Here is a 20,212-nt window from a genome sequence, read left to right as displayed (position 1 = left end):
AGATCTGTACCGGGATCTAATCAGAGTCTAAGTGTGATCTATCAGCCATCATTTAGGTACATGCAGACTTACATTGATTGTTTTATCCTGTTGAGAAAATAATAAGTTCTCAGGAATGATTCACTGGTTAGTAAACTGAATTTGCTTAAGCTTAGGACTCAGGAAAAAAATCAATAATTGGAAGATAAATGTTTGGGATCATAATGAGAAGCATGTTAAAAACTCCTCTGTAAGAGCCTGAGGCATTGCCCAAATTTATGGAAGTAGTAATTGAGTGTTGAAAGACTGAAGTTAGAGGGGAAAATCTAGAAATCTGATACAGTATCTTGAAATATATATGTCTCTTTATGCTGACAAATGAGTTTTAATCAATCTCAGTATAGAAAAGAGAAAAAAAAAAGAGCATCATTCTAAGAGGTATCCATAATCAAGGAAGAAAATCCTGGTTACTACCTTTTCAGAAGCCCTAAGACCTGATGGCTTCAACAAAAGAGTCGATCATATTATACAAATTTGCCCATATTTATTTACAAGATATTCTCAAAACATGGTAGCTTGATTTGGATAGACTTGACTCTCTTGCAGTTGTCATTGTGTTCTCTGTTAAATTCATTCATTAATTCACCTTCTATTTTTTGTCTTACTCAAGTAGGTTAGCTTTTTAAAAATAATTTTCTTTTATTTTGAAGAGTAAAAACCAGAGCAAGAAAAATTTTTAAAAAACAGAAATAAGGTAATATATAGCAGTACATAAGTTGCAGATTTTCAAAACAAGGATAGCTGACTAACAATGATTGACATATTATCTATTTTTATTGTCAAATCTGTTACTCAGATTAACACATACAGTTATGCAATATGGGACATATGATTGAATATTGCCCCATGCTTTCAATAAAACTTATATTTTTGTTCTTGTCTCTCATTTTCTTTTATTACCTTTTAAAAAATATTTTAAAGAAACTGTAATAATAATTAATATGACTTAGGAACACTAAACCTTTAGAAGACCAAGATGACAGGTATTTCAAGCATGGTTTTAGTATTACACATTGCTGTTCTCGATGTAGTTGCTTAGTTCACAGATATCAGAATAGAGGGTTAGTTAAGATGAAAATTCTACCCATTAACTGCTATTTTCAAGTAACTGATGGAAATTCAGAGAACAATTGCCTTAGTCATCTTGTATGTATATATGTATGGTTTTGTCACTACCTTATTTTCGTCTTCTATTTTGATGAGTATAATAAATTGTCCTTTAGTGATATCTTTCACATACAGATATGCACATAAAAAATATAGAAAAAATCCAGTTAACTTGAGTGCATACAGTATATGTTCCAAGTATCTAGTTCGTGAATTTATACACATTATCTCTTGTTCAGGAGCTTATGTTTATATTGTTTATACTATACTTACATATCAATAAATAACTTTAGAGTTCACAAATCACATTAATATTAATAGCAAATAATTTATAAATTCAATGACCAGAATTTCAAAATGTCTTACAAAACATCAAACAATATAGAGTTTGTTCTGGTAACAGAAAGTAGCACAAAATTAGCAACAGGTTTCTCACTGGATTTAGGATCCCTTTTCAGGGTTGCAGGATATTGATCTCTCTAAGCAACAACATTGAAATGAGCAATTCCTAAGATCTTTACAGTTACTGTAGGGCCTGGGTCAAGTTTTACCCCAAAGACACAAATCTGACAGAATAAGAAATTTGAATGTGAAAACTAGTAATATTTCTAACTACAAATTTAGAACTTTTACAAACATTTATAAATACTTCTATAATTTTAATCATAATTAGATCTGTATCATAGCAACTTCTGTTATCATAGGTTTCTTGAGAATATATCCGGTGAGATAAAATATGTGTGTGATATTATATATTATGTTAAATAAAAGAATGCCCTCAGATTATAAAAGTTTTTAAATTGGATGTATTTAAAATAATTAGTTTTTTCGTATATACCACTGTGGGTCAGAATCCATATGAAAATTGGAAACATGACCCATTATTTATCAGCTCCCTATGCAATTATAAATAGATTTAATTGGCATTGGGATTAAAGGCTTACTTACTAGTGTGTAACTAATTAATAGAATTTTCAGCTCGCTCAGCATGTGACTTCTTTAACGATAAGCTGAAATTGTGGAAAAAAGATTTAAAATGACTATGCATATGATTTTTAAATTACTCTCCATATTTATACAGAAATTAAGAAACTAACCTTAGTAGATAGTGAAGTTCTGTTTTGAAATAAAAATGATATTATTTAAAATAGTGCTCATTGATTAAAATACCAGTAAGATAAATAATTATCATAAATAAACTTTTATATTGTTAAATTTTTTGAAATGTAATTAAAATGAATTTTTTATAGCTTTCTAAGTTATTACATAAAAATCTATTGCCATTTTGGGAAGTGTTACAACTACTGATCATGTTAGTCATTGATAAATAATATCATTGAAATTCTATTTTTATTAAAATAATCTTTCCTACTGACTAATACAGCTGATTATTTTCATGCCTCCAACAATTTCTCTTATCCAGTTTATATTTCTATTATTTATTTAGGGAGTTATTAGAGACTATGGTGATTGCTGAAACTGAAAAAATTACTGCAATAAAAGATACTGTTTTAGTTTCTTTCCTTGACAAAATACCCAACACCCAAAATTAAAGGAGGAAGGCTTTAATGTAGCTTACCATGTGTAGAGGTGTTAGTCCATAGTCAGTCAGCTCCAAGACAAAGTGGTATGGCAGAAAGGAACTGCAGGGGGAAACAGTCCATGGCTCAGCAGCACAGGTAGAAGGCAGAAAGCAGCAGCAGGAGGAGGAGCAGGAGGCCTGTGTTCCTTCTGTCCCTTTATATTTCAATCAGGTTATCGGTCTTCAGATGGTGCCACTCAGAACTATACTAACTATACTAAGTAAAATTGAAAGGCATTTTAGGTCAATTCATAGAATTCCAACTTCTTCAAATTAGACATTTATGTCAATACTATGTTTAAAACTTATATTATTTTAACTGGATTAGAGCCTTAAGCAAGGCAAATTACCTGGTAAGTGTTTAAATATCCCACAGCATATTTTAAAAGGCCTAAATCAGTGGGCTAATCCACACTTCCTTAATCCCAGCATCACTCACTGAATCCGCACCTTAGATCCGGCCACCTCCACAAAGCACTGCCTATGAGCGGTTTAGGCTTTGAAGGAACATCTACACACAAGTCATAGCAGTTATGTTGCCATTAATCTCCCTTAGAACACCCCTTCTTGTGTAACACACTTATCCCTTCATTATTACCAGTTTCTGAAGCAATTCTAAAAGTAATTTTTGAGTGCCTTTATGAGATATGGTAAAAAATACAGTGAATGCTGCTAGTGAATACCATCCAATAGAAAGGCAGACTCCTAAAATCATCATAGTGTGTTCTGATCCATCTTATTAATTACATCTCATTCACCACACAATGTCTGGTTCCTCCTAGACATCAAATGACAATATAAATAAATGTTTTGAATCAGGGGCGGGGGATTTAGCTCAGGCACGCAGTGCCTGCCTAGCAAGAGTGAGGTCCTGAGCTTGATTCCTCGTATCAAAAAAAGAAAAAAGGAAAAAAAAATTTTTTTGAATCAATTTAGAATGTGAAGAAAGCCAGGGTAACTAAAGACATTCACAAATAAGAACTTGCAGAACTGCTTCAGAATGGCAAAAAAAAAAAAAAAAAAAAAAAAAAAGATTTTGGATATAAGAGGAGCTGTCCTATGAGAACCTATTCCCCCCATCTGAAAATGACATGATTTCATTTTATACTTTACACCAAACATACACAAAAATAAGCTTTCATGTGTACGTAAGGAAATGTCTGATAATGTACCAGTAAAATTGAAAGGCATTTTAGGTCAATTCATAGAATTCCAACTTCTTCAAATTAGACATTTATGTCAATACTATGTTTAAAACTTATATTATTTTAACTGGATTAGAGCCTTAAGCAAGGCAAATTATCTGGTAAGTGTTTAAATATCCCACAGCATATTTTAAAAGGCCTAAAACATAAGTTTTGAATACATCAATTATCAAATTCATGAATTTGCCTCATAAAATGTACTAGCTGAGACAAGCCATGGCACATACAGATAAATTACCACTATGACCCTATTATGTGTGTATTTTATTTTTTATATGTTTAATATTCATTATTTACATTTTTTTAAAAATTCCCAAAGATACAACTTACAGCAACTGTATGGTTTTAGATACCGACTTTTCTTTTAGCACACTCTAGCAGGCATTGCATTAACTAGGGTAAAGGCATGAGAGCGGAGGCCAAGAGATGTAGGTTCTGTTACTGACACTGCCACTAACAGAGGAACTTGAGACAAATCACTGTATCCTGTAGTCTACAAACCGACAGACTAAGGAAGCTCCTTGTTCCTTAGTTACTATGGCAGACTGCATTTTCCAAAGATAGTGCCAATAACAAACTCACCCATCTTGCTCCTCCATTGTGATCATGAAACTCCTTCCATCAAAAAACGTTGTCCACAATGCCCTTCCTTGAATCTAAAGGGGCTTTCAATGCCCTTGAAGCTAATAGAAGTGGCAAAAGTAACAGAGGGTAGCACTTGTGGCTTGGTCAATATGGCCGTGTAAGACTTTGTTTAGCAAAACTTGAGCTGATCTACAATTCCTTGACTCCCTTAAGTCCATTATTCTCTGGAGAAGCCTAATTTGATCCTATAGAAAGACCATAAGGAAGGCCAGTTTTCCAGTTTTAGCTCTGACTGGAACCTGATGAGAGACTTGTTAATTAAAACCACCAATCCATGTCCTTCCTCAATTCTAGAGACCCATTTCAAATACAACAGAGGACTTGTCAAGTGGCTATATATGTAGGTAATTTGCTATACAGTCCATAGTACTTTTTAATGAGGTAACAGAAAATGAGTTCATGCCACAAATTTTATCTTTGTTTTCAGGGTGTGGAGATCTGTCCTTTGAGTTCACTCCTGAAATGCTGGTAGAGATAATGTTAAGTAAGTGCCCCAAGTCGTTTCAGAAAAATGTGGTGCAACAGTCATCTTGTGTATTACATCATGGGCTGGTTAAACATGATGGTTAACCATCTCTTGTAGTTTATTTGAAGCAGAAGGCTCAATGCAGCATGATGAGGGTTACTACAGTTCAGGTAAGCTTCCCCCAAAGGCTGTGTGCTAAAGGCTTTGGCGCCAGGCTGTACTGCTACTGGAAGGCGTGAAACCTTTCATTGGCGCAGCCTAGCAAGTGGAAGTCATGTCAGTGGGGATGATGTATCCTTGAAGCTGACCTTGAGAGCACAGGCCCTTCCTGTTTGCTTCCTGGGTGTCCTGAAGGGAAGGTCATACTCCACCTGTCCTTCTACTTCTAATACTCTGCATCCACACAGGCCCAAAGAATGGAGAACTGAGTGATCATATTCCGAAGCTGTGAGCGATACCAAACCTTTCCTCCTTAAAAATTGGTTTATCTCAGGCATTATTTTTGCTAATTCTAAGCTGCTTAACACAAGGGTAGAACCACGTGTAAATTGTAGCTGATAATATCATTTGTGAGAGATACTTAAGAACTGTGTAGAGTCTGCTATGCATCATTGTTATTCCTCAATCCTAGCCTCCTTAATTAATTCTCTGAAAAGTTTCACCATGTATCTCAGAGGAGTCATGTGTTGTCATGACAGAAATACATATTCCATCATAGGTCGCCATCAAAAACAGATTCATTGGTGATTTATCTGAGGCTCATTGGCTTTTGTTTCATATTCTATGCTTTAGTGTACATTTTCAGGACGTTAAGAGCTGCTTGAGAGATGAAGCTATATCATACTCACAAATGGATTTTTCATCTTCCCATGTACCTCTCCCAAAAGATAGTGTTTGGTGACAGAATACAAGCCTATATAAAAAAGACTAATTGAGGCTTGACTTTAAAGCTAATTATGGGGCCAACCAAATAGCTCAGTGGATTAAAGTGCCTGCAAGCAGGCGCAGGGACCAGGGGTTCGAGCCCTAGGCCTGCTGTGCCAGCCCCGCCCCCAGGGCACACTGAGATGGCAAATGAGACTGGGTGTGCTGGCGTGCACCTGTAATCCCAGCTCTTGGGAGGCTGTAAACAGGCAGATCACTATGAGTGCGATCTAGTAGTGAGACCCTAAACACCCACCCTGTAGACCCTTCCCTAAAATAAAAAAAAGCTAATTATATGGGCTTGGGAGATAGGTCATCTGTCTAACTACCTACCTGGCAAACACAAGGACCTAGGTTCAATCCCCAGTACCTACACATGCCATGCTGGCCCGAAACTCCAGGTGCACCATGCTGACCACTGATCTGGGCATTTGGTAAATATTTATTGTTTGAGTATTTCCTTGATTTCCAAATAGTGTCTACCCACTCTCTGCAACTATAGATTTGTAATAAACATCAAACTAAGGATGTGGGACGACGGGTATGTATTCATGTCTTATCACTGAACACAAGAAGTCTCACTGTAGTACCCTCATCCCCCTTTGCTTTTCTTCATTTTCCTTGAGGGTTTCCTGAGTTGCCCCAGGCTGGCTGAGGTAACTTGCTTCCAGTTACTTCTTTAAACAGTCAGGGGGAGTCAACTGTGAACACAGGTTTCAGGGTCACTCCCTTGGGCCTGCTTTGCAATCACGGCCACTGATTCTTTGACATCTTCACACATGTCAGGTATAGTTGCTTTTCTACTTTCTGTGCCCAGTAGAGCCAAACATTTTGCTAAAGTTTAGGTGCAAAACCTCATTTGTTTCGCATCTCATTTGTTTAGAGAAAAATGAGTTCAAGAAGACAGCGTCTGTGGTAAACTCCATATCACATCAGTATAATGAGATCAAAGTGTCATTTAATATCCAGCTTCAAACAGAGACCTCGCCAGATCAAGTGACTGCAGAACAGCTGGAAGGAAAAGGGAGGCCCAGGAAAGAAAGAGAAAGGATAGATGGCAAGAGAGGGATCACATTAAAATGAATGTAAAATACAAAGTGTCAGAGTATTTGAAGAAAGCTAATACTAAGGAAGAAAACCAACAAAACAATGAGGATATTAAGAACAGGCTCATGTAGAAATAAAGTAAAGCATGTATGGGCCCAGGTTCAATCCCAGCAACAAAAAAAGAAAAGAGAAAAGAAACTGAAGAACCAGCAAGATACCTCAGCGGATTAAGTGCCTGTTTAGGCAAGCGCAGGGACCAGGATTCGATCCCTGGCACCTCATGCCACACTGGCCCCACCTCAGGGCACACCGAGGGAGCGATGGAGACTGAGTTTGGTGGCGCATGCCTATAATCCCAGTGCTTGGGAGGCTAGAAACAGGAGAATCACTACGAGAATGGACTTTATTTTCACATAAATAAAATAAAATAGAAAATGAAAAGAATAAGAATGAAGCCTTCATTAAATCCTTCGTTTACTTAGCTACTCTTGTGTCCATTGAAAAGTCATCTACTTCATCTCTTTTGCCATCTGTACATGGATTTCTTCTGATGCTCAGGACCCCTTTTATGTCTGTACCTGTCTCAGCTGACTCCCACAATCATTTCTAGACCTTAGGTCCTTGACCCTGAGTTCAAAAAACTCCTGAAATGTTTCACATTTCTTGGTGCTACTTTCAGGTACACAGAGCCTCCCTGTCTTCTCTTCTTTCCATCTAGATACAGTTTAGCTCTTCTGTCTCTGTCTCTGTCTCTGTCTCTGTCTCTGTCTCTGTCTCTTAATCTCTCGGTCTCTATCTGTCACTGTCTCTGTGTCTCTGTCTCTCTCTGACTCTCTCTTTCTTCTCTCTCTCCTCTCTCTCTCTCTCTCTCTCTCTCTCTCTCTCTCTCTCTCTCTCTTTCTCTCTCTGTCATTCAAGACATCTTCTGAATTAGGACACAGGCCTGCAACTCCATAAAAAGAATCTTCTACTTTTTTCATGAATGAAAGAAAATTTTATCTTACTCTCCTTTCAACAATAAGGTGTCTAAATATTAGAAACATCAGATATATAATTACTATTCATTAAATAGCCTAATAAATTTAACATTACTAACCTTGTACAGTATTCCTTTTCACCAGTTTCTATTTTAAAAGTTTCCCTGATTTTACTATCTTCTGCTTGTCATATGAGACAAATTCCTTTCAAGCTATCTTTAAAGTAAGGAAATAGCGAGGTGTGGTGGTACACACCTGTAACGCAGCACCTGGGAAGCCCAGGCAGGAGAACTATTGCAAGTTTGAGGTCAGTCTGGGCTACATAATGAATTATAGGGTACACTGAAGTACATAGGGAGACCCTGTCTCTATAAATAAATAAATGTTCGATGAAACAGGAAATAAGGACAGATAAAACATTTGAAATTAATTTTTTGAATGAATTTTATGTTAAAAATACACCATTTTGAAAAGTCTCTCTCTCTTTTTTTTTTCAGAACCAGGGATTGAACTCAGGCCCTTGCACTGGCCAAGGAAGTGCTTACTCCACTGAGCCATCTCCCTGGCCCCTTTGAAAAGTCTCTTGAATGCTCTTTCATATACCATAAGTGATCTACCATTGTGTAATGGTATTCTGAAAAATTCCTAATCATTGATTTTAACTTGATATGCACTTATGAATTTTTCATTTTCATTGGCACACGTTTTCAATTCGTAACGATTATACCCACTGAGGCATGGAGTAACACATTTTTAAGGAGAGTCAGGTACTTTGAGCACCGCAGTCTTCTCTCGTCATTGTCTTCATAAACAGACATTCCCATTTCAATCACACAGAAACAGCACCCACAACAAGCTCACTGGAATGACTCAATTATTCGTGATTCTCATGCTTTACCTAGACTGGTCACAAAGTATTTTCATAGGGCAGTATTATTTTAAGACAGTCATGTTAAGTTAATCAAAATTCTGGGAGTTTAACAGTATTTAATATTTTTCCTTATTCTTCATGTTTTCATCTATGAAATGGAAATAATCTTGACTATGTGAGCTCATGCTCTTCTCTGGCTCCACATCTATGTGATTCTAGTAAGCGCTGAAGTGAAAACAAGTATAGTTAAGTACAATAAAGAAACATCAAGTGAATAATTGTGTGGTTCTCTTGTGTAAATAACTTTTTTGCACTGTAACTATTCCTGACTTAATACTGTAAGTCAATAATTTTGATATTATAGAAATTAAATATAAATGTTATTTAATTTTATTTAAATGTCATGTTACTTTATTTCAAGTTACTTTATTTTTCTCAGATTTATTAAGAGATAATTGACAAAAAACATGTATGTTCAATGTACGTAATACAGGGTTTTCATAAGTGAATTTATTGCCACAATCAAGTTCATTAACATTCCTTCATATTATTACCCTTTTTCCTTTTTAAAGCAGTGAAGTTCTGCTTTTTTGGCACATGTATGCATATATTATTAACTTTAGTCATCATGATGTATGTTAGATCCCTAGAACTTATTCATCTTTCACTAGAAGTTTTTTCCTGATTGAATAGTTCACAGAGGGCAGAGGTGTAATGGCCCCACACATGCATAAATTTCACATTTGCAATGCAGCTTCTTGACTCAGCAGAATCCCCGCATCTATCCTCTCCAGTGAATTCTTAATTACTGCTTATTATATCTTTACCTGCTTTGTATTTTTACAAGTTCCCCAATAAATAGGGGTGTGTGTGTGTGTGTGTGTGTGTGTGTGTGTGTGTGTGTGTGAATGATGCCTGGGTCTATTGCAATGAGATCATTTATGTTCTGAGTACTTGATAGAAGCATATGTTTTTATATCCATTTTGCAATTCAGGAGCACTTTTGCATACTTGGGAGATCCTGCTTTATCTTATTGCATCACATTGCAAAATAACCTTGGCTGTTCTACCTGAAGGTCCCAGGTGTTCAGTCATTAGTGGTTATGGAATAGATCAGAATTGCATTACAGCTGCACAACTACAAACAAAGGATAATCCAGGTTCTTTCAGGCTTAACATCAGCATATGGACAGTTCCTCAGCACTTGCTTACAAAGAGTGTTAATTTTGGAGTTTTGAGCTAAATTCCCTCAGGTTGACTTCTCCAAAAGATTTTTACTTCAAAAATCAACATAGGAAGGCAGATGCCTTAGTTATTATTTTCTTGTTGAGAAAAACTATCTGACACCCAAAGTTAAAATTTTATTTAGCTCACAGTTTATAGAGGTTTTAGCCTATGATAGTCTGGCTCTGAGGCAGGGGGGCATGACAGACGGATACTACAAAGAAGAAACAGTTCATGGTGGGCAGAAGGAAGCAAAGCAAACCAGTTCTTTTTGTCTCTTATATTCTATCAATGTAAGTAATATAGTGCATTGATAAGGCTATGTCACATACATTGATATGTATGTAATTAGGCTATTAGGGCAGACAGCACTTACACCCTTATTCTTAGTGCCCTTGATCTTAGTACTGCATCAGAAGTTAGTCTTAGCACAACAGCGCTAGATCCAGCCACCTCTAGAATATAGCCACCTATGACCACCTGAGGCTTTGGGAGGACATCTAGATGAAAGTCATAACAGTATAGAAACCAGTAGTGTAGTGTTCAGTTAAGCCTGAAAACAATTGCATAAACATCTGTGCCTATACATCTCAAAATTGATCAACCTATAAAGACATTTTAACGTATTTGATTTATATTTGCATGCACTTGTGAATATTTATTTCACTGACATCTCAAATATAATTAAACTAGTAATAAAAACTGATCTGTGTGCAATTTATCAGAATTATTGAGTCTGTTCATTAAAATTATGCACGAAGTAGCATCTGTCAGAATTATGAACAAAAAATGAAAATATTTAAGCTACAGCAGCATTCATAACTCCATGGATTATCAAAACTACCTCCTGGGCTGGCCAAATAGCTCAGTGGATAAAAGCACTTGCCCAGGAAGATGCATTGGTCCAGATCTGATCCACAGTGTGCCATGCCGGCCCCGTCCCCGGGGCACTGTGACAGTGATTGAGATTGGGCATGGTGGCGCGCACCTGTAATCCCAGCTCTTTGGGAGGCTGAAAACAGGAGGATGACTATGAGTCTGATCTATATAGTGAGACCCTGTAGACCCTATAGACCATTATTAAAATACAAAAAAAAAAAAAATACTACCTCGTGTTCCTGCTCAAACCTTCTCCCTTCTGTAATCCACCTTATATCACCTACATTCATGCTTCTCCCAGGAGTGACTGTGGTTCTTGGGGAAATCAAATCAGATCTCTAATATAGAATCTGAGAATAATTTTTCATTTCACCTGGAATAAATTTAAAGATTCTCATGATCTTTGAGAACCATCATGACTTCATCTCTCCCTGAGACCTCGTTTCATTCCACCCTTCTCTTTCTACATAGCAGCAAGTGCATTAGTGCTGCTGTTCTGAATACTTTTACCTAAAATGTCTTCCTCTCACTCATAGATCATCTAATGGTTTTTCAAAAAGTGGACTGAATTTCTAGAACAGTTTATGTTTACAGAACAACTTACGCAGAAATTATAGCTTCCATCCACACGCTGTCCCCCACTTCTCCATACTGCTGTCATGTCCACAATTATTAACATCTTACTTTAGTGTAATGTATTTATTTTAATTAATAAATGAATATTGATAAATTATTAACTAAAGTTATTTCTTTTTCTTAGGCTTCACTCTGTGTATTATTCAGTTTAATTCAACGTGTTCAGTTAATACATAACATCATGTGTCCATCTTTACTATACCTTACAGAATCGTTTCCCTCCCCTCACATTTTCCCACACTTTACCCACGTAACCCTTCACTCTTCTTCCTGAGCCCCTGGCAATCACTCATCAATCTATTGGAATTTTTTCCCCAAAGTTTCACAGTAGTGGAAGAATACACTATGGTAGTTTTGCATATTTTTCTTCCCTAACTAACAATATGCATTTAGGATTCTTTCATGTCTTTTCACACCTGGATAGCGCATTTATTTTAGCTGATAATAGTATAAATATAACGCACTGCATTCATACATTCACCTATTGAAGGAGATTTTGGTTGCTTCCTGTATTTTAACATTTATGAAAAAGGGCAGCTATTAATACCCATATTCAGGTTTTTGCGTGGACATAACCATCAGTTCCTTTGCATGGATTCTAAGCAGCACTATGGAAGAATATGATGGGAAAACATATTTAATTTTATAACTACCGTCTTTTCTAAAATGACCATTTTACTTTTTGCCTTGTCATTGACAATAAAGGAGAGTTCCTGTTGTTGCCACACCATTACTACTACTTACTGTATCTGTTACGAATATTGGCTATTTTCACAAGTGTATCATAATGCATTATTACTGTTTTAATTTGTAATTTTCTGATAGCATATGATATTAAGCATTATTTTCATATGCTCACTTTTCACCTGTATGTCTCCTTTGATGGTGTGTATGTACACATCTTTTACAATTTTAATTTTATCCTTTGTTTTCTTAATAATACATTTTTAGATTTCTTTGTATTTTTTAGATATAACTCATTTATCTGGTCCATTTTTATAGCTATTTTCCCTAAACAATGACTTATCTTTTTAATATCTTAGTAAACCATTGCAAAGCAGAAGTTTCTGCTTTGAATAACATTCAATCTATGAATTTTTTCTTTCATGGGTCATTCTTTTTCTGTTGTATGTTTGAAAAGCATCACCAAACCAGAGCTCAGCTACATTCTCTCCTGCATTATGCTCTAGAAATTTTATAGTTTTGGATTTTGCATGAAGATCATTATCTATTTTGAGTTATTTTCATGAGTTCAAATGGTTTTCTATTTCTACTTCTCATCTCTTCTTTAATGGCAGGTGTTAATCCAAGGGGTTATTCTAACTCAAGTAGTCTCTTCCAAACAGTTAACTGTTCAATGCACTATTCTTCTTTTTCTCTAGAATTATCTAATACAGTATCACCTTTTATTTAATTGGATGCTTACAATTTCTTTGTCTAGAATTCACATTCCATGGGAGCCTGTACTCAGTCTGTCCTACCTATTCTTCTTCCTGAGGTGTCTATCACAGTACTAGGTGCATGCTTCTCACTGTCAAATATTTAGTGAATAAATGAATGCACAAGAAATTCAATTAAGAATAGGGTCAAGCACATAATGATCTATGTTATAGTTCTTTTTACGTATAGACCACACAAGCAAACCAGAACAGGAGAAGAGCAAGAAGAGGAGGAGCAGGAGCAGATTAGTGAGAGTGAGAGTGAAGATGAGGAGAATGAGATCATTTACAACCCACAAAACATGCCCCTGGTCTGAGATGGTAAACCCATCCCCTATTGGCTGTATAAACCGCATGGCCTAAATACCAACTACACTTGTGAGATTTGTGGAAACCACTTCTCGAGGGCCTAAGACCTTCCAGCAGGAGTGTCTCTATACATAAAATGAACAGAAAATTTGAAGGAATGAAAATAAAGTGTGGAAGAGGAAGCAAGATTAGAAGTGGAGTCGTTTTTCTTGTTCTTCCTGTGACACATATTAAGCACTGCTGAAATTTGAGTATGGAACCATAAAAAGAATGTGACTCTTAGGAAATTAAATGATTTGCATGGGAGTTTTTAGTGTCCCTGGCCTATTGCCAATAGACTATTTTTGGAGATTTCTTTAATCATTTTGAGCAGTCAATAGAAGACCTGGATGGATTGCTTTAACTTTCTACAAAATGCAAATTTGCTTCGACTAATTTTACTTGGGTTTCTACAAATGCATAATTGAAAAGAATGCATTTGTAACCTAAATTAGATTAAATTGTATATTACCCTGATTTCTCTTATATACAAAAATGATAATGTGACCTCATCTTTTTGTAATGTCTACTGAATCTTGAAACAAACTGAAAGGCAAAAAGGAGCCTCCAAAATTGATTGCTTGACTTCTGATGAGTCATTATGTAGAGATTCTTTTTGTTTTGTTTTATTTTCCCACAGAATCAATTTTAATATAAAACAAAGATAAAACACATTTGAACCCTGCAATCTGTCAGCATGCCTTGTTTCTAAAAGATGCATACCAGACTGTGGGACTACATAGCAAAGAGTCTTTAAGAGCATTTGTTGGGGAGAAATAGAAAAAGCAGACCTCAGAGAAGACTGAGCAAGCTCAGATGTTGAGTTACATCCCCTGAGAACTACAGTAGTTCTTATCTTTTCAGATCTTTGTATGTTTTCTTATTTACTACATTCCCACTGGAGTCTTAATACTCTTCCTCAGTGTCACACTTCCATCATTCTGAAGACTTCTGCAGTTTCAGCTTGGCCCACAAAGTGAGCAGTGTTAGGAATATCCAAAACACCTCATGCCATGAGCGTGACATCATTCAGGGAAGTGCCACTCTTAGATTGAGGCCTGAAATGCAGTGGCACCCTTGAAGAGCAACCCCAACTGTAGTTTCCACAAATCTCACAAGTGTAGTTGATATTTAGGTCATGCAGCTTAAACAGCCAGTAGGGGATGGATTTGCCATCCCAGCCCAGGGGCAGGTTTTGGGGGTTGTAAATGATCTCGTTCTCATCTTCACTTTCACTCGCACTCTCACTGCTCTGCTCCTTCTCCTCCTTTTCTCTCTCCTCTCCTGTTCTTTCTTGCTTGTGTTGTACATTTTCATGAATGAACTGTCACTGTTCCCCAAGAATCTCAACATAGTCATAGATCTGGGCTTCTAGGAAAGCAATATCTTTGTTCCTTTCAGTATCTCACTTTGTGCCCTTTGATTTGGGGTTTTTGGCAAACAGGGAGGTGTCCAGTGATTCCAAGGACTTCCCTTTGGTGCTAAATAACCTCTGGGCTCGCTCTTTAAGGGTGCCGCTGCATTTCAGGCCTAAAGCTAAGTGGGAAGACTTCAATCTGTCTAGACCCAGAGAGGACAACTCCTCCCAGGAGTAACATGCAGACAGGTCAGGATGGGCACCAGCATGAGTCATAGCATTGCTTGTCTCCTTTGCCCATCCAAGAAGGGTATCATTCTCGCATTTCTTCTCAAATTCAGTCTGGATCTTCGCAAAAAGCTCATTCTGATCTTGGAGGGGCTTTACTCTGTCTGTGTAATCCTGAAGATACTCAAGCAGCATTTCAAGGTATCTTTTGTACTCTGCATTCTTCCTTTCTTTAGGAATGTCAAATAACTGGTCAAAGATTGATAGGTATGTGATATAATCCAGCTTCTCTGACGCCTTCAGGTTAATGTACTTGAGGTAACAGTCATGGAGATTGAAGTAGCGGCTACATCCCTCTTCATGTTAACACTGAGTTCTATGCCTCTTCACTTGGATTCTCTTGCATTTTCAGGAGCGCCCCAAATTCCACTGACACTGGCGCACGAATCTCATTTGGGTGCTTCTGGTGGAATTCCTTCATTTTTCTTGAGTCTGTTATATAATTCAACAAATTCATTTGGTCCTGAAATAGCATTGACCTCCTCCTTTAGTAACCCATCCTTATTGTCACACAAATCTGTCAGGTTCCCATACCTACCTTGCATGGCCCAAGTGCAGTGGTCAGAACTGATCTTCTCCCGGAACATGGACATCTTAGTGAGCATCTCTTTGGCCATTACATCCATGAACTCTTCCTTCTCCTCATGATACTGCCACTGCTGCTCTAGAATTGTCTACCTACTTCCTTGGCTGTGGCACAATTCCTTTTCTTCTTCTTCTTCTTCTTCTTCTTCTTCTTCTTCTTCTTCTTCTTCTTCTTCTTCTTCTTCTTCTTCTTCATTTAGTACAGGGTCTACAGGGTTTCACTATACAGATCAGACTCATAGTAATTCTTCTGTTTATAGCCTCCCAAGTGCTGGGATTACATGTGCGTGGCACCATGCCCAGTGTCAGTGGCCATCTGGGTGCATCCCTGGGGCAGGGCCAGCCTGGCACATCAGGGAACAAAGCCTGGTCCCTGCATTTGCCTAAGCAAGTGCTTTGATCTCCTGAGCTATGTGGCCGGCCCTTACATTACGTAAAGATTCTTGAGTTTTGCAATATCTTGATACATTTGTCAGTCATAGACAACATGTAGGTTTCCTGACTTAAGTCATTGTCATCAGGGTATTAATATGTCATTTAACTGTTAATGTACCTAACAACAAGATGGGATATAACTTAATGAGTGAACACTTGCCAGTATGTGTTGGACCCTAAGTTTCAATTTAGGGACTGAAAGAATGAATAATATACCCATGAGACAAACTAGTCATCTGAACTTATATCTTCCTGATCATTTTTAAGCAAAAATTAAAATTTTTGACTTTTCCACAAGTCTGATGAAGTCATTCAATAGATTTTTTTAGGAGAGGAATATTTCTACTTTATGGTTTTATAAGACATATTGGATTAAACAACATTTGTTGGGCAAACTAACACTGCTTAAAAACTCTATATACACAGTTTCTGAATTCAAGAATTTTACTCTTTGTAGACATAAAAGTCAAGTAGTTAAAAATTAGAAGAAAAACATCAAAAGCAATTTTAAAACTGCTAATTCATTTAGTACTTAACACTAATTGTACATTAATTCTCTTAATAACTATTGAAGGTATCATTGCACTGATTTCTAAAATGGGAAAAAATGAGAAAGAGAGGGGCTAAATGATATTTGCTCAGTCATTCAGTGGAGCAGCCAGAATTTAACATATAAGTAAATTGTAATGTTCATCAAGGAAGAAATTATGTGTACAAGATACATAGATCAGAGCCCGGCTGATCATAGCCACTGAATAAATACATGCTGACTACATGAATCAGAGCCTAAGGTTTACCTAATGCCATGCTACCTAATTATGCAGCTGCTGCAGGTATAGATAGTGTGCTGCATTTGTTTTATTTACTTTCTCTCGCTCAGCCTGAGTGGTTCTTCTTTAGGGAATGCTCAGTGTTACATAATATTCAAAATAGTGTGTATTCAGCCAGGAATCAAAATAAAAGAGTACAGTTTACTAGAATTTTTAACAGACTTTACAAAGACAAGCAAAACTCTTAGATAAAACTTTAGAACCTGAATGGAAGATAGAATGTGTAGAATGAACAATCCTGATGGAATTTATTTAGGAATAAATGATAACAGGCTAGTGAGATAGTTCAGTGGACTAAGTGCCTGCTTAGGCAAGCTCAGGGACCAGGATTCAATCCCAGGTACTCCATGCCACTCCACCCCCACCCCTGGCCATGCTGAGCTGGTGATTGAATCTGGGCATGGTGGCACACGCTTATAATCCCAGCACTGGGGATGCTAAAAACAGGAAGATCACTACAAGTCCAAGCTAAGAAGTGAGACCCTGTACCAAATATGAGAGAGAGAGAGAGAGAGAGAGAGAGAGAGAGAGAGAGAGAGAGAGAGAGGAGAGAGACAGAGACAGAGACAGACAGAGATAGAGACAGAGACAGAGACAGAGACAGAGACAGAGTCAGAGTCAGAGTCAGAGGTAGAGACAGACAGAGAGGAATAAACTATACCATTTCCATGCTCGATGTTTTATATTCTGGAAGCTTGAAATTAACCAATGTAACTAAAAGTAAGCATATGGTATTTTCATTTTTGGTACAAGTAAACACTAGAGAGATTGCATCTTAATAAATACATTGAAATGAAGCAGAAACAAAGGTGTGCACAAGCATGTATGTGTATGCTCTTCATATTTATATTTTATGCTGTTAGATATATGACTAGTTTCTGTGTTTCTGCACTGATACCTGCCATGCATGTAGGAACAGTTAGAGTTCTTTTTTTCCTATGCTACTCAGCAATAAGCATTTTTTAAGCAAAAGATTTACTGCACATAAATGTTAGTAATTTCTTTGAGTGCAGCAATTGGTACAACAAATTAATTACTCTACTTATTTCAGTGACCAAAATATGGTGTCTTATTATTAAAATAATAGTGCCAATTCCTAAAAATTATATTCAGTAAGCATAATGAGACTTCCATATAGAGAGAGTATTATTATAGATACAACCATTAGACACTTGAATTTTTATGAGAATATATTCTGAGAACAATTTGGAAAGTTCCTAAAGTCCACTTTAGATTTAAAACATCATGGTGAATATTTATGTTCTTAGAGCATCTTATACTACATAGATAGTAAATATAATTTTTTTCAGTTTAAACATGAAAATCCTAAGTGAACACAACAAAATCAAAGCTAAATCTACTGTGTTCTTCTTGAACAGAAATGCTATTTAAAATTTTTAATTATAAAACATTCTGAGACTGAGATTTTTAGGGTAGAAAATAAATTACTCAGTATTATCACACCCCTAACATAACAATTGATTTCTGTTTTCAATTATTTTCTTTCATCTTTGAAAATAATGCCTGTTTGCCTGGTACTACTGAATTTGTGTATGTGTACTTGCATGTAGATAATATTTAAATAATCACACACTAATTTGGGGAGGTGCTATTTTATTTTCTTTTATTTTATTTTTTGTTCTTTTTAATGAGAAAATAAAATAGCAAACAGGTTCAAAAAAGGTTGGTAGGCCAGTTACAACAATTATTACATTGCATATTGTTGTCTTCATAGTGGTTATTCAGAGGAAATGATGCAGAAATGATATCATGTCTAAGCAATATTAATACAAACCTTTCTTCTCATTGAGCTAAGAGAAAGTAGCTGTATATCTATCCTATTTTGTATATACATACACATTTTTTCACTGCAAAATGGTCCTTTAGTTGTATTCTCCTATTTTGCTTTGTTTTGTTAGAGATGGGTGTTCCACTGATGTTAGAGAGGCTGTATTAGGAGAAGTCTTTAAAGGACCTTTTCATACTTGATGCCAACAGTTCAAATATTGTAGGTACTTTAATTCAGCAATTTAACCCAATATAGCCCAATAGTCCATAATAATTGTAGGTTATCAGCAGAAATGGTAATTGTTAGAAGTAGTTGACTTGAGCCTTTTACAGCTCAGCATATTAATACGGCATTACTTTTTATACCTCACGGTTATACTTTTCTGCTGGATAATTAAGACCAAGTTAAACTAAGAGTATAACTAAAAATGTAACTTTTCTATCTGACAAGGCTAGTCAGATCCCCTCAGGATTTACTCTGAAACCATGTACAGCACATTATACATTTTTTGTCAGCGTCAGCTATCTGGATGAGTCACAACCATTGTTTGACCAATTTTCTCTCTGTGAAAGTGTGAGAGAATTTTTCTCTCTAAGTGACTCTACTTAAGCAACTATACATCATTGATCACTTTCTTCTGTGGCCCCGTAATCTCCTTGATCAAAAAATTTGAGAGACATTGAATTGTAGCTGTCACAGCACAAGTTCTCTTATGTCATGAGTCCTCACTGACCTTGAAGGGCTATACTTGTAGCTCCTCTATTTCTCTAATTTTTGGTCTGCAAACTAGTTGTTAAACATCCAGAAGAGAAGATTAATGATTATTACCCTGTAACAGAGGTAGTTGGGCTTAACATCACTATCTGTATGAATATCTAACACCTTAGACATAACATGGAACTGCTACTTTCCAACAACCATAGCTGTTCTAAACTTTAAATCCCTATAGAACATGAAAAACACATTTAAGCATTTTTACACAGAAATTTCGAAATCAAACCATATACAACATGGTAGCAGGATAATCCTATGATTTTTTGTCTCTTGTTTTCTATTATTACTTTTCTTTTTACAAATATTTACTTTAAATATTGTATAGCAGCAATTGATATGATAGTAGAAGCAGTATGCACTTAGAAGACCAGAATGATAGGTATTCCAGGCATGGTTTTAGTATTACACATTGCCATCTTCAGTATAGTGACTCAGTTCAGAAATATCATCATATATAGTTGGTCAGGGTGAGACCAGGTTTTTGCTATTTTCAAAAACCTGATGGAAATTTGTAGGACCATTGCCTTAACCATCTTGTGAATATACATGTATGGTTTTGCACCTGCTTTATTTCCTTACTTTTCTCCTTTCTCTCTCAGTTGTTTAATCCTTAAGTTCTCGCTTTCCACTTAATTGTTATACCTCTCAAACTTTATTCCTTCTTTTGAGTTCTTACACTAGGGAGGCAGTATGACATTTACATGTATGAGTCTGGTTTATTCACTTATATCTTCAAGTTGCATCCACTTACATATGAAGGCTTCG

The 20,212-nt window shown here is 36.3% G+C and overlaps 1 protein-coding gene and 1 pseudogene across 1 annotated transcript in view; one reads left to right on the top strand and one right to left on the bottom strand.

Moving 5' to 3' along the window:
- Positions 1-20,212, top strand: part of Spag16 (sperm associated antigen 16) — a 1,217,230-nt gene that overhangs the window by 1,040,556 nt on the left and 156,462 nt on the right. The gene's annotated exons all lie outside the window — the stretch shown is intronic.
- Positions 14,242-17,554, bottom strand: LOC105741552 (annotated as a pseudogene).

This window comes from Octodon degus, unplaced genomic scaffold, assembly GCF_000260255.1.
Source record: "Octodon degus isolate 3935 unplaced genomic scaffold, OctDeg1.0 scaffold00016, whole genome shotgun sequence".
Classification (NCBI taxonomy): domain Eukaryota; kingdom Metazoa; phylum Chordata; class Mammalia; order Rodentia; family Octodontidae; genus Octodon; species Octodon degus.
The sequence above is the reverse complement of the archived record's forward strand: the minus strand, read 5'-3'. Positions and strand labels throughout refer to the sequence as shown.